The sequence below is a fragment of the Zingiber officinale genome, chromosome 11B, assembly GCF_018446385.1.
Source record: "Zingiber officinale cultivar Zhangliang chromosome 11B, Zo_v1.1, whole genome shotgun sequence".
NCBI lineage: Eukaryota > Viridiplantae > Streptophyta > Magnoliopsida > Zingiberales > Zingiberaceae > Zingiber > Zingiber officinale.
In genome coordinates, this window is record NC_056007.1 from 2,463,219 (window position 1) to 2,473,540 (window position 10,322).

Here is a 10,322-nt window from a genome sequence, read left to right on the forward strand (position 1 = left end):
CATTCATAATCTTAGATTTTTTATGATTCCGAGGTTAATCATTTTTTTTTTTGTCAAAATTATCCTTTCAGTGTTTTTACGCCGACGACTTGCAAGTTGTTCTCCAGCGGCTTGCGAGGCAAGTAGCGAAGCAAAGGCGAGTGAAGTAGGCGGCGAGCAATGTCAAGCAACGGGGCGAGCGACGAGCAACGACCGAGGCGAAGCTCGCGGTGGCGGCGACGCAACCCAGCCGGCAGTGATAGCGGGAGCAAAGGAAGATGAAAGGCAATGATTTTTTGGCTTGGGCTTTGTAGCCTAAATAGTAGATGAAACCCTAATACTCACCTTTTAGTTCCATTCGCCGCGGCTGAGTCACACAGTCACGACCTCCTCTGTCGAAGAAGGAGAAAGCCCCACCTCCGTCTTCGAAGCTGACCAAATCTGAGGGAGGCAAGCCCCGCCTCTATCTAGCCATTTTCAAGCACTAAATAGGCACTGAAGAAGGAGAAAGCTCCACCTCCATCTTCGAAGTCGGTCAAATCTGGGGGAGACAAGCCCTACCTCTATCTAGCCATTTTCATGCACTAAACAGGTGACGAAGAAGGACAAAGCCCTACCTCCATCTTCAAAGCCGACCAAATTGGAGGTAAGCAGAAGAAGGTGTGAATCCTTTTTTATCATAAAAGTTTAGACTTTTCCCTTTTTTCCATCTTTAGTGGTGCATAAGTGGGTTGGGACTTGGATTGCAGAAGTGGAGCAAGGGAAATCAGAAGGAGAAGGTGAACAATGTGATTCTCTTTGACTAAGTGAACTACGATAAGATGCTCTTCGAAGTTCCCAAATACAAGCAAATCACCCCTTCAGTGTTGTCTGAGGGATTGCGGGTAAGAAAGCCTAACTTATTCATTTGTTATTGTCCATACTCTTCAAGAATATCATTCGGATCAGAATTCTATAACGCTTTTGCTCAAACTGATGTATTGAGAGCTTATCCTTTTGATATGTCATTGTGGTCATTGTGATCATACCTTGACCAATCTGTTATTTACAAAAGGGACCAGAGTTTATTCATTGTATTTTGTTTGTTTGATCATACTCCATAGTCATTGTTGTTAGTTAAATTGGAGTAAGGTTAGTTAATTCATGATCCAATATGTATGATATAAAAAGTTGGTATAGATTTTTTTTTTAAAGAATTATTTTTTTGTAAGTGGGTTTTAATTGTATTCACTGTTATGTGAGATGTGTGTTCTTCATGTTTGTATTCCTCTGTGCCACTTGCAAGTTGTACCTATATTATGCCACTTAATTTTCTTGTGATGATATCTTTTTGAATATCATCAGCCCTAAAAACATGGATTTGATCATTGGTCGATAAAGTCGAGGTAAATATCTCTCTTATATGTTAGTCATTATTCCAAAGGTTAATAGCCGTTCGTGATTTACCTCCTCCGTGTTGGCCCTAAGACGGATTGACGGGGGCGCTAGAGGCGAACGTATTCATCTTTTTACCACATGAATTTGATCATTGGTAACATGATGTTGTGCTGCAACCTTTGGTCGATCTTTGCTTTGACAAAGCAATTGTACTTTTGATGATTGTCAGTCCCGTGCTTTCTTTTGCTTATGGTAGAAGATTGACTAAGTTCCATCAATTGCAATCTCTCCTTATACTCCTTGCAAAGTAGCACTTCCATCCAATCCAATGTAATCTCTTCATAAATATTTGGTTATGGAATGACACGGTGCATCTTTAAAGACCTAATCATCTACAATAATTTAGGTACACTTCCATTTCCAACAAAAATTTATAAATCAATTATATTTATCAATTATATATATTATCAATCTATTATTATAATTCATATTAATATTATTAATTAAATTTATTTTTTTAAAAGAATAATTAAATATCAAATTGATTTAGTTACAAAAAAAATTAGGATTAAATCAGGGGTAATATAGTAAATATTAAATTAGATTATGCATTAAAACCTCCAAACAAATAAGTTTTTGTTCCATTACCTAAGTTTGAACCAAACAACATTAGGTTATGTTTTATTTCCTATAACCTTGATTAAATGATTACCAGGTAATCACATACCCAAGGTAATATACGATAACATAAATCAAACGCACCTTAAGGGATTCGAACCTTGCTCCTGTGATTCATTCTTTGCATTTCAAACTTCAGAACTTTGGAACCCAAATTTAGAAATCAGACTATGATGAATTATGATTTTTCAGACTTTTATTATTTTTTTCAACAACCACTTGATCCAATGAGTTTATACATAAATCAGTAAACCCATATTATGAGTGTAGAAATTAAGAGAAGAAAAAAACTAACCATATTATTGAATCCAAAATTGATACTTAGAAATATAGAGTATAAAGTCTTATAAAGTTAAGTTAAGAAACCCTAAACTCTAAATATAAAAAAGGAAAAAGATCAAATTACCCTAAAAGTTATAAACAAATAAATATATATAATCTAATATCCCCCTCAAACTCACGATGCTACAGCTATAAGCATTGAGAGTTTGTTATATAAGAAATGAAAACGTGAAACGGAATGTGCCTTGGTAAACATATCAACAATCTGTTGGAACCCCAAGGTTGTTTTGATGTGATTAAACAAGTTAAGTTAGGTTCTGTTGTGTTTGACCCTGTGTCTAAGTGTGCAGGAACATAGGAGCACAGGAAGTCGAGTGGAAGATGCAACTAGCGAGAAGGAGGGCATGGGAGAGAGTTGACAGGCTCGGTGCGTCTGAGGGACGAGGCTGTTGGAGTGTATACTGAAAGCCTAAGCTTTGTAAACATTCATTATGAATAAAGAATCACATTTGGTCTAATTATCTACATTTGTTTGTAGTTGTTCATTTAATTTATATTGTAGATAACATAGTATGTGGTGTCACATACAGAAGATGATGTTATCAGTACCTTATAAATTATAAACAGTAGCTCACGACCAGAATGGAAAGGAACAAACCATTAGAAGGTCGTAGTGTAATTAGGTATTAGTTTATCTTGACCATATAATTACACTAGTACACTCAGAGTGTATTGAGTAGGACCATTTGAGGTCGTTTCTTTATACTGACTTTATAAAGGAACAAAGACCTCGGTTATTATGGAAGTGTATGCTCTTAATCCTAATATAATAACAAGCACATATATTTGATATTTATTTCTTTAATTTATCAATGGGTGAGATTTAGTTCGATGAATCAATAAGCCCGATAAATTGGGAAATGATATCACTTATAGTGTGTGTTGTTGATTATAGAAGAAGCGTGTCCTAGAGATACTAGGTTGATAATGTCCCCAAGAGGAGCTCATAAGGATTGTCATGTTAAACCCCGCAGGTGGAGTCCGACATGGCGATAAGGTTGAGTGGTACTACTCTTGGACTTAGACATTAATTAAATGAGTTGTCAGTAACTCACTTAATTAGTGGACATTCGATATCTTAAACACAGGGAGACTAACACACTCATAATAAGAAGGAGCCCAAAATGTAATTTGGGATTGGTGCGGTAGTTCAATGATAGTTCTCTAGTGGAATGAATTATCATTGATAAAATTAAGTTGTGTGTTAGGGCGAACACGGATGCTTAATTTTATCGGGAGACCAAAACCAATTCCTCCTCTCGGTCCCTATCGTAGCCTTTTATTTATAGAGTTCTATACCCACCTATACCCACCCAATAGGGGATCAAGCTAGGGCCTAGGTATAAAATTGGGTGGTCGGCCTTAGCTGAACCCAGCTAGGGCCGGCCAAAATAAATTAAAAAGAAATTTAATTTTAATTTTATTATGTGGTAGATATAATTTAAAGAAATTAAAATTAAAATATCTCTCTTGTAAAAGATTTACAAAGATTAAAGAAAGAGATTAGATCTCTTTCCTTATTTAGATTGGAGAGATTTTATTTTCTCTTTAAAATTATTCACATGTTAATAAAATTAAAATTATAGATATTTCCTTTTATTAACCATGAAGAGATTTTAAAGAGAAATTTTATTTTTAAAATTTCCGGAAACAAATAAGGAAAGTTTTAATTGTTGATTGAAACTTGTCAATTTGCTTCCTCTTGATGTGGCCGGCCATTAGAGTTTATTTGGAAAATTTTATTTTATTTTTCTCAAATAAATCATGTCAAGAAATTAAGGAAATTTTATTGTAAATAAATTTCCTAATTTACTAGGCCAAGAATATAAAAGAAGGGGTAGGGGTGCCTTCATGAGAACCAACCTCTATTGTTTTCTCTCCCTTTTCCTTGGTGTTGTGGCCCGCCTCCCCTCTCCCTCTTCCTCTTGTGGTGGCGAATACTTCATCTTTCTTGGAGTTCTTGTGGTGGCGGATACTACTTGGAGAAGAAGAAGAAGGAGAGAAAGCTAGCATCTCTTGGAGCTTGGTTAGTATTTTGATTTTCTTCTTTGGTAAAGTTCTTCCTTTGTGGCCGAACCTTGCTTGGAGGAGAAGAAGGTGGTTGGTGGTTTCTCGTCTCGGAAGATCGTTGCTCACACAACGTCTGAGGTTAGAAGAGGAATACGGTAGAAGATCAAGAGGTTTTCTACAAGGTATAACTAGTAATTTCTATCTTCGCATCATGCTAGTTATTTATGGAAATAATACCAAATACAAGAGGCTTACGTTCTAGAATTTCGAATATGTTTTTTCGAAGTTGTGTTCTTTTGTTTCTTTCTTTTCCTTGTGATTTGATTGCTCTCTTTGGTTAACCTAAAGTTATTTTAGGAAATTAAATATTAGCTTTCTATTAAAGGTTTTGTCTAGTCGGTGGTGGTTGCTCCCATATCCAAGAAGGTCATGTGCCTCGCCACGTCAGTACTGGGAACCTTTTATGGAAATTAATATTTAATGGAATTAATAACTTAAGGAGACTTGGGTCGAACGTGTTAAGTTCCGCAGGAGATCCAAGTCAAAACCTAAAAGAACAAATAGATTAAGTTTTGGATCAAACGTGTTAAGTTCCGCAGGCGATTCAAAATTTAATTTAAAAGAACACATGGTAGCTAGGAAAAAGGTTCAGACCTTTGTACAAAATTTTTGTACAGTGGAACCTATAGGTTTTCCGAGTAGCAACCAACATTGGCGTTGCAGAAAAGTACATCGACGGACGAGAAGGGAGCGTGGGGTGTTTCTGAGGGACGAGAAGCCGAAGCGGAAGATTGCTTGAGAAGCAAGAGACGTAGCTAGCGAGAACGCTAACACAGGAGTGAACCGATGGGCTCGGTGCGTTCGAGGGATGAAGAGTCGCGGATGAGTACGCTGGAGGACGAGAAGGAAGCACGCGACGATTCTGAGGGACGAGAAGCCGGAGCGGAAGCCTACTTGAGAAGGCCGGAAGTTGGGTTCGGGTGAGCCCTATTCCGGATTACCCAAATCACCCAAGTGATCAGAGCCGGAGTGGAAGACCCGGATCGAGGCGAGCTAAACCGGAGCAGAAGGCCCAGACTGAAAAAGTCAATGTGGTTGACTTTCTGGTCGGGGTGTCCGGTGTAACGCCCGCCCTCCCTGCTAACCCTAAGGGACGGGGCTACGATACTCTACGTACATACTACAGCGGAAGACTTAAAAACATTTTCTTAGTTTAAATAAAACCGAACTACACTAATATGGTTTCCATAACATGATAACAAGATAAATAAAAACATAACATCAAGTCACCCATATAGTACTACAATTTACGAAACCAAAGCGTAATTCTTAAAAGGTTCTTAAAGCAGGTTCTTATTTGGTTGCCTAGCCACCGCCACACACATCTCCTTGCCTCTCCTGCTACTCCTTTAGCTCATCCAGCTTTTTCCTTTATCTGTGGTACAAGGAAAGTAAGCTATGAGCACTCATGGCTCAGTAAGTTCCTTTCCTACTCACTAAAACCAAAAATCATCACATAATCAAAGAATGTCTCAACATAACATAATCTCAACTAGTCATGGCATAACATATCATACTCTTTAAGCATATCATGCAACATAGCAACATCATAACTAGTCATGACATATTATCTCTTACAGCATAGCATGAAACATAACCTAAGCATATCTAATCATGGCATATCATAGTATCATCATAAGGTGACATGACATATCAAGTTCTTAAAGCATAGCATGAAACATAACATAATCATATCTAATCATGGCATATCATAGTATCATCATAAGGTGACATGGCATATCAAGCTCTTAAGGCATAGCATGAAACATAACATAATCATATCTAATCATGACATATCATAAATCATAGCATCATCACAACATGATCATAAATTATATGCAATATGATTTTGAAAACATGTATCCGAAAAACATGTGTATGTCTCATGATCTTTTAAAACCATTTCTTCTTCTTACATATATACTTGAACATAATATCAACATATTGGGGATCCCGGCTTAGTACCACATACATACATAATGCGCGCATCCTAAGTAGATCCAAGGTAGCTAGTCTTGAACCTACTAGGAAACTAGGCCCGTAGCTCGACCTAGGGGCAAGTAAGGAGCCCACCCTTTACTAGGCCCGTAATTCGACCTAGGGGCGCATAAGGAGCCCATCCTTTTGGTACAAGCCATTCAAAGTAAAATACATGTCATACTTATACATATCATACATCATACAAGCACGCATCACTTAGGCATACATCATATAAAAGTATGCATCACTTAGGCATACATCATGTCATAAAAGTATGCATCACTTAGGCATACATTATGTCATAAAAGTATGCATCACTTAGGCATACATCATATAAAAGTATGCATCACTTAGGCATACATCATGTCATAAAAGTATGCATCACTTAGGCATACATCATATAAAAGTATGCATCACTTAGGCATACATTATGTCATAAAAGTATGCATCACTTAGACATACATCATATAAAAGTATGCATCACTTAGGCATACATCATGTCATAAAAGTATGCATCACTTAGGCATACATCATATAAAAGTATGCATCACTTAGGCATACATCATATAAAAATATGCATCACTTAGGCATACATCATATCAACATGCATATCATAAAAGCATACATATTTTAAGCACATAGTATATCATCAAAGTATGCATATTTCCTTCCACATAGCATATCATAAAAGCATGCATATTTTAAGCACATAATCACTTCATCAAAGCATGCATATTTCTATCCACATGACATATCACAAAAGCATGCATATTTTAAGCATATAGCATATCATCCAAGCATGCATATTTCTATCTACATAACATATCATAAAAGCATGCATATTTTAAGCACATAACATATCATCAAAGCATGCATATTTCTAAGCACATATCATATCATGAAAAGTATAAATAACAAGCATACATGTTTAAGCATAAGGGTGTATCATGTAATTATACTATCATAAGAAACATGGTAACATAGTTAGCTTGGGTTCTAAGCTTCCTAATCTCTTGGGTTCTTATCATGGCCAAACCCCCTTAGATCTTAATTTAGGTAAAAATAACCTCCAAGCATGTGGAACCTAAATTAACATTACATGAATTTCATAGGAAGCATTATAAGTATGATTTACTTGGTTTCTAAGTTCTCCAGGTCCCTAAACTCCATGTGGCCGAACCCTATCAGGTGTGAAACAAGGTTCCAAATGTCATGAAAGCATGGAAACCTTAAACCACATTTATAGCATTTTTTCCAAGTAACATAGTAAGCATATTGAGCTAGTTCCTAAGTCCTTCAAGCCCTTAACATATGTCATGGTCAAACTTTTAACAAGTGTTCATTAGGGCTAAAAAAAAAACATACAAGCATGTGAACTTGAACTAACATCATGTATAAATTCATAATAAGACATTATACAATATGTATGGCCGAAACTTACCCTAGCCTCAATTAGGTCATTAAACAACATATTGCATGGGAACTTTGTCTTTCTACTTATCATATTTCATGTAGAGTGACATAAGCATATTTAATTTTTGTTCTAGGGTCTCTAGGGCATCTATCCCTTCATGGCCGAAACATACAATGGTCCATTTAGGTCATGGAAAAATTATACAAGCATGTGACACAATCAACACATTATCATATTTTCATAAGAAGCACTTTTAACACATTTGGTTTCATTTCTAAGGCTTCTAGGTCTTTTAAACCCTACTTGGCCGAAACTCAACAGTATATAAACTTGCTTCAAATAGCCTAAAAGCATAAGAAATCATACAAGTTTCATAGCATGTATAAAGACAAGCATAATAAACATACATGTGAATTGTGTCTTAGGCTTCCTAGGTTTCTTTCCCTTTTTCTTTTATTTTTCCTCATGGCCGAAACCTACCAATCTTTAAACTAGGTTTTAAGTGGCCTAAAGCATGGAAAACCTAAGTAAGTTTCATGGCAAAAATTACTAAGAACATCATATACAAAGTTGGTTCATAAACAAGCTAGGACCCTTGTGATCTTACATGTCATATATCATGTAACTAATTTTCTATACTCCAATTAAACATGAGAGCATTAAACAACTTTCATATCATAATATCACAGAGGTCTTGAGCATATTAGAATTTTGTTCAAGCTTTTCTAAACTATCCATCTTATCATGGCCGAAAATCTAAAATAAGAGTTCATGAATTTCTAGCAATGTTCAACATGCAATTCTTTAAGAGAACTCTATATTCTATCATACAAACATGGTTACTTAAATTTAAAGGTCTTCCTAACCCTAAGCCCTTTTCTTGGCCGAAACATATAAATGGATTTCTTTTGGTTCCAAGTAACTTTCAAGCAAGAAAACCAATAAAAGACCCTTAGTAGTTCATGGAGGGAATCTTGTACTAGTTTGGTTACACAATGTTTTCCCTAACCTCCTTAAAATATTTTTGGCTGAAATTCTAGGGTTAGGCACTCCTCTGATCAAGCATCAATTAGGTATAAAAACATGAAGAAAATTCTTCCTACATAGCATAGAAAACATATCATGAAATAAAGACTTGTTTAAACCTTCCTAGATTTGAAAACCCTTTCTTTAGCCGAATTTTCTAAAATTCTTTCCTAGGTTTTCTAATCCTCATAGAATCCGAAAATCACATAAAAAGCCTTGTACCACAGGTGAGGGGAAGCTTACATCCTTTTCGCTTGTGGATCTAAGGTATGGTGATGGAAGAAGTAGCCTCTTCTTCTAATTCCTTTCCCTTGATTCCCTTGCTAAGTCCTCCTTGTATCTTAGGCTTTCTTAGGGGAAAAAACCTTGGCTTTGGGGCCGAAGATGGAGGAGAGGGGACTGATGGTTTCGGTGAGGGAGAGGAAGAATGAGAGAAAATGAGAGAAAAATAAACTTCTCTTTTCTTGCTCCCTTTTATGTTAAGGGGGAAGAGGTAGCAAAATTGATTTTTGTTTTCCTTCTCCCTTAGCCTTTTTTTTTCTATTTCCTATTTATTTTATTTATTCATTTATTCTTACCATTCATGATGAAATAAGGGGGATTGAATCCTCTTAATTCTCTCTTTAAATTTTCGGCAAAAACAAAGAGGAAGAGGGAGAGAAAGGAAGGAAGGCAAGTTGCCTTTCTCTTGCTCTTTTCTTGTCTTCTTTTGGCTAGCTTTTACTCTCACCCTTATCATGAATTTCCCTCCTTTGCTATCAACATCTTCTCTCTATCCCAATTGGTTTCTACTAATTAATTCTATGAATAATATAAGAGGTTCAAGGTTCAATCCTTGACCTTCACTTCTTTTTATTTCATTTTATTTCCTTTTTTGCTTCAACTCACTTCCTATTATTTTTCTAAGGCAAAATCCCACATTCATATATTTATCTTACAAGCTTAGTGGGTATTACATCCGGAACCATTCCGGGCACCCAGAATCAACTTTTATCCGGATTGTGTTTGACAGCGATTCGTTGCGAAAGGGATAAAATTTTGTCCCCCTCCAGGCACCTGGAACCCTTCCAGGCGCCCCGTCCAAGGCTATAAATACAGTCTTGGTCCAGAAGCTAAAGCAGAACAAGCATTCTTGCATACAACACTTGTACACGCTTTAGTTTCCATTTAGCTTCTCATTTTTTTGTGCTTCATTGCTGTAAAGAGGCTTCTTCGCCTAAAGGAGATCTTTAGTGCGCGTTAACTTCTTTGGATTAACAACCTCCCCAGTTGTAACTAAATACAACTTTAGTGCCTCTGTCTTTCAGTTTATTTCTTATTTTATTGATGCAAGTGTTCTTTTAATTCCGAGAAAGGTTCGTTTTGTTTGATTTTGTGCAGGGGCTATTCACCCCCTCTAGCCGGCCAACGGTTCTAACACAATCTGTACCTTTAAAGGAACAAAAGACAATGTGAT

At 36.3% G+C, this 10,322-nt stretch overlaps 1 long non-coding RNA gene across 1 annotated transcript; it reads left to right on the forward strand.

The window, feature by feature from the left end:
* On the forward strand, nucleotides 1-2,727 carry LOC122034578. The gene is made up of 3 exons (XR_006126728.1): nucleotides 1-625; nucleotides 729-863; nucleotides 2,667-2,727. It is a non-coding gene; the product is annotated as an uncharacterized LOC122034578 (long non-coding RNA).
* Nucleotides 2,728-10,322: the final 7,595 nt, after the last annotated feature.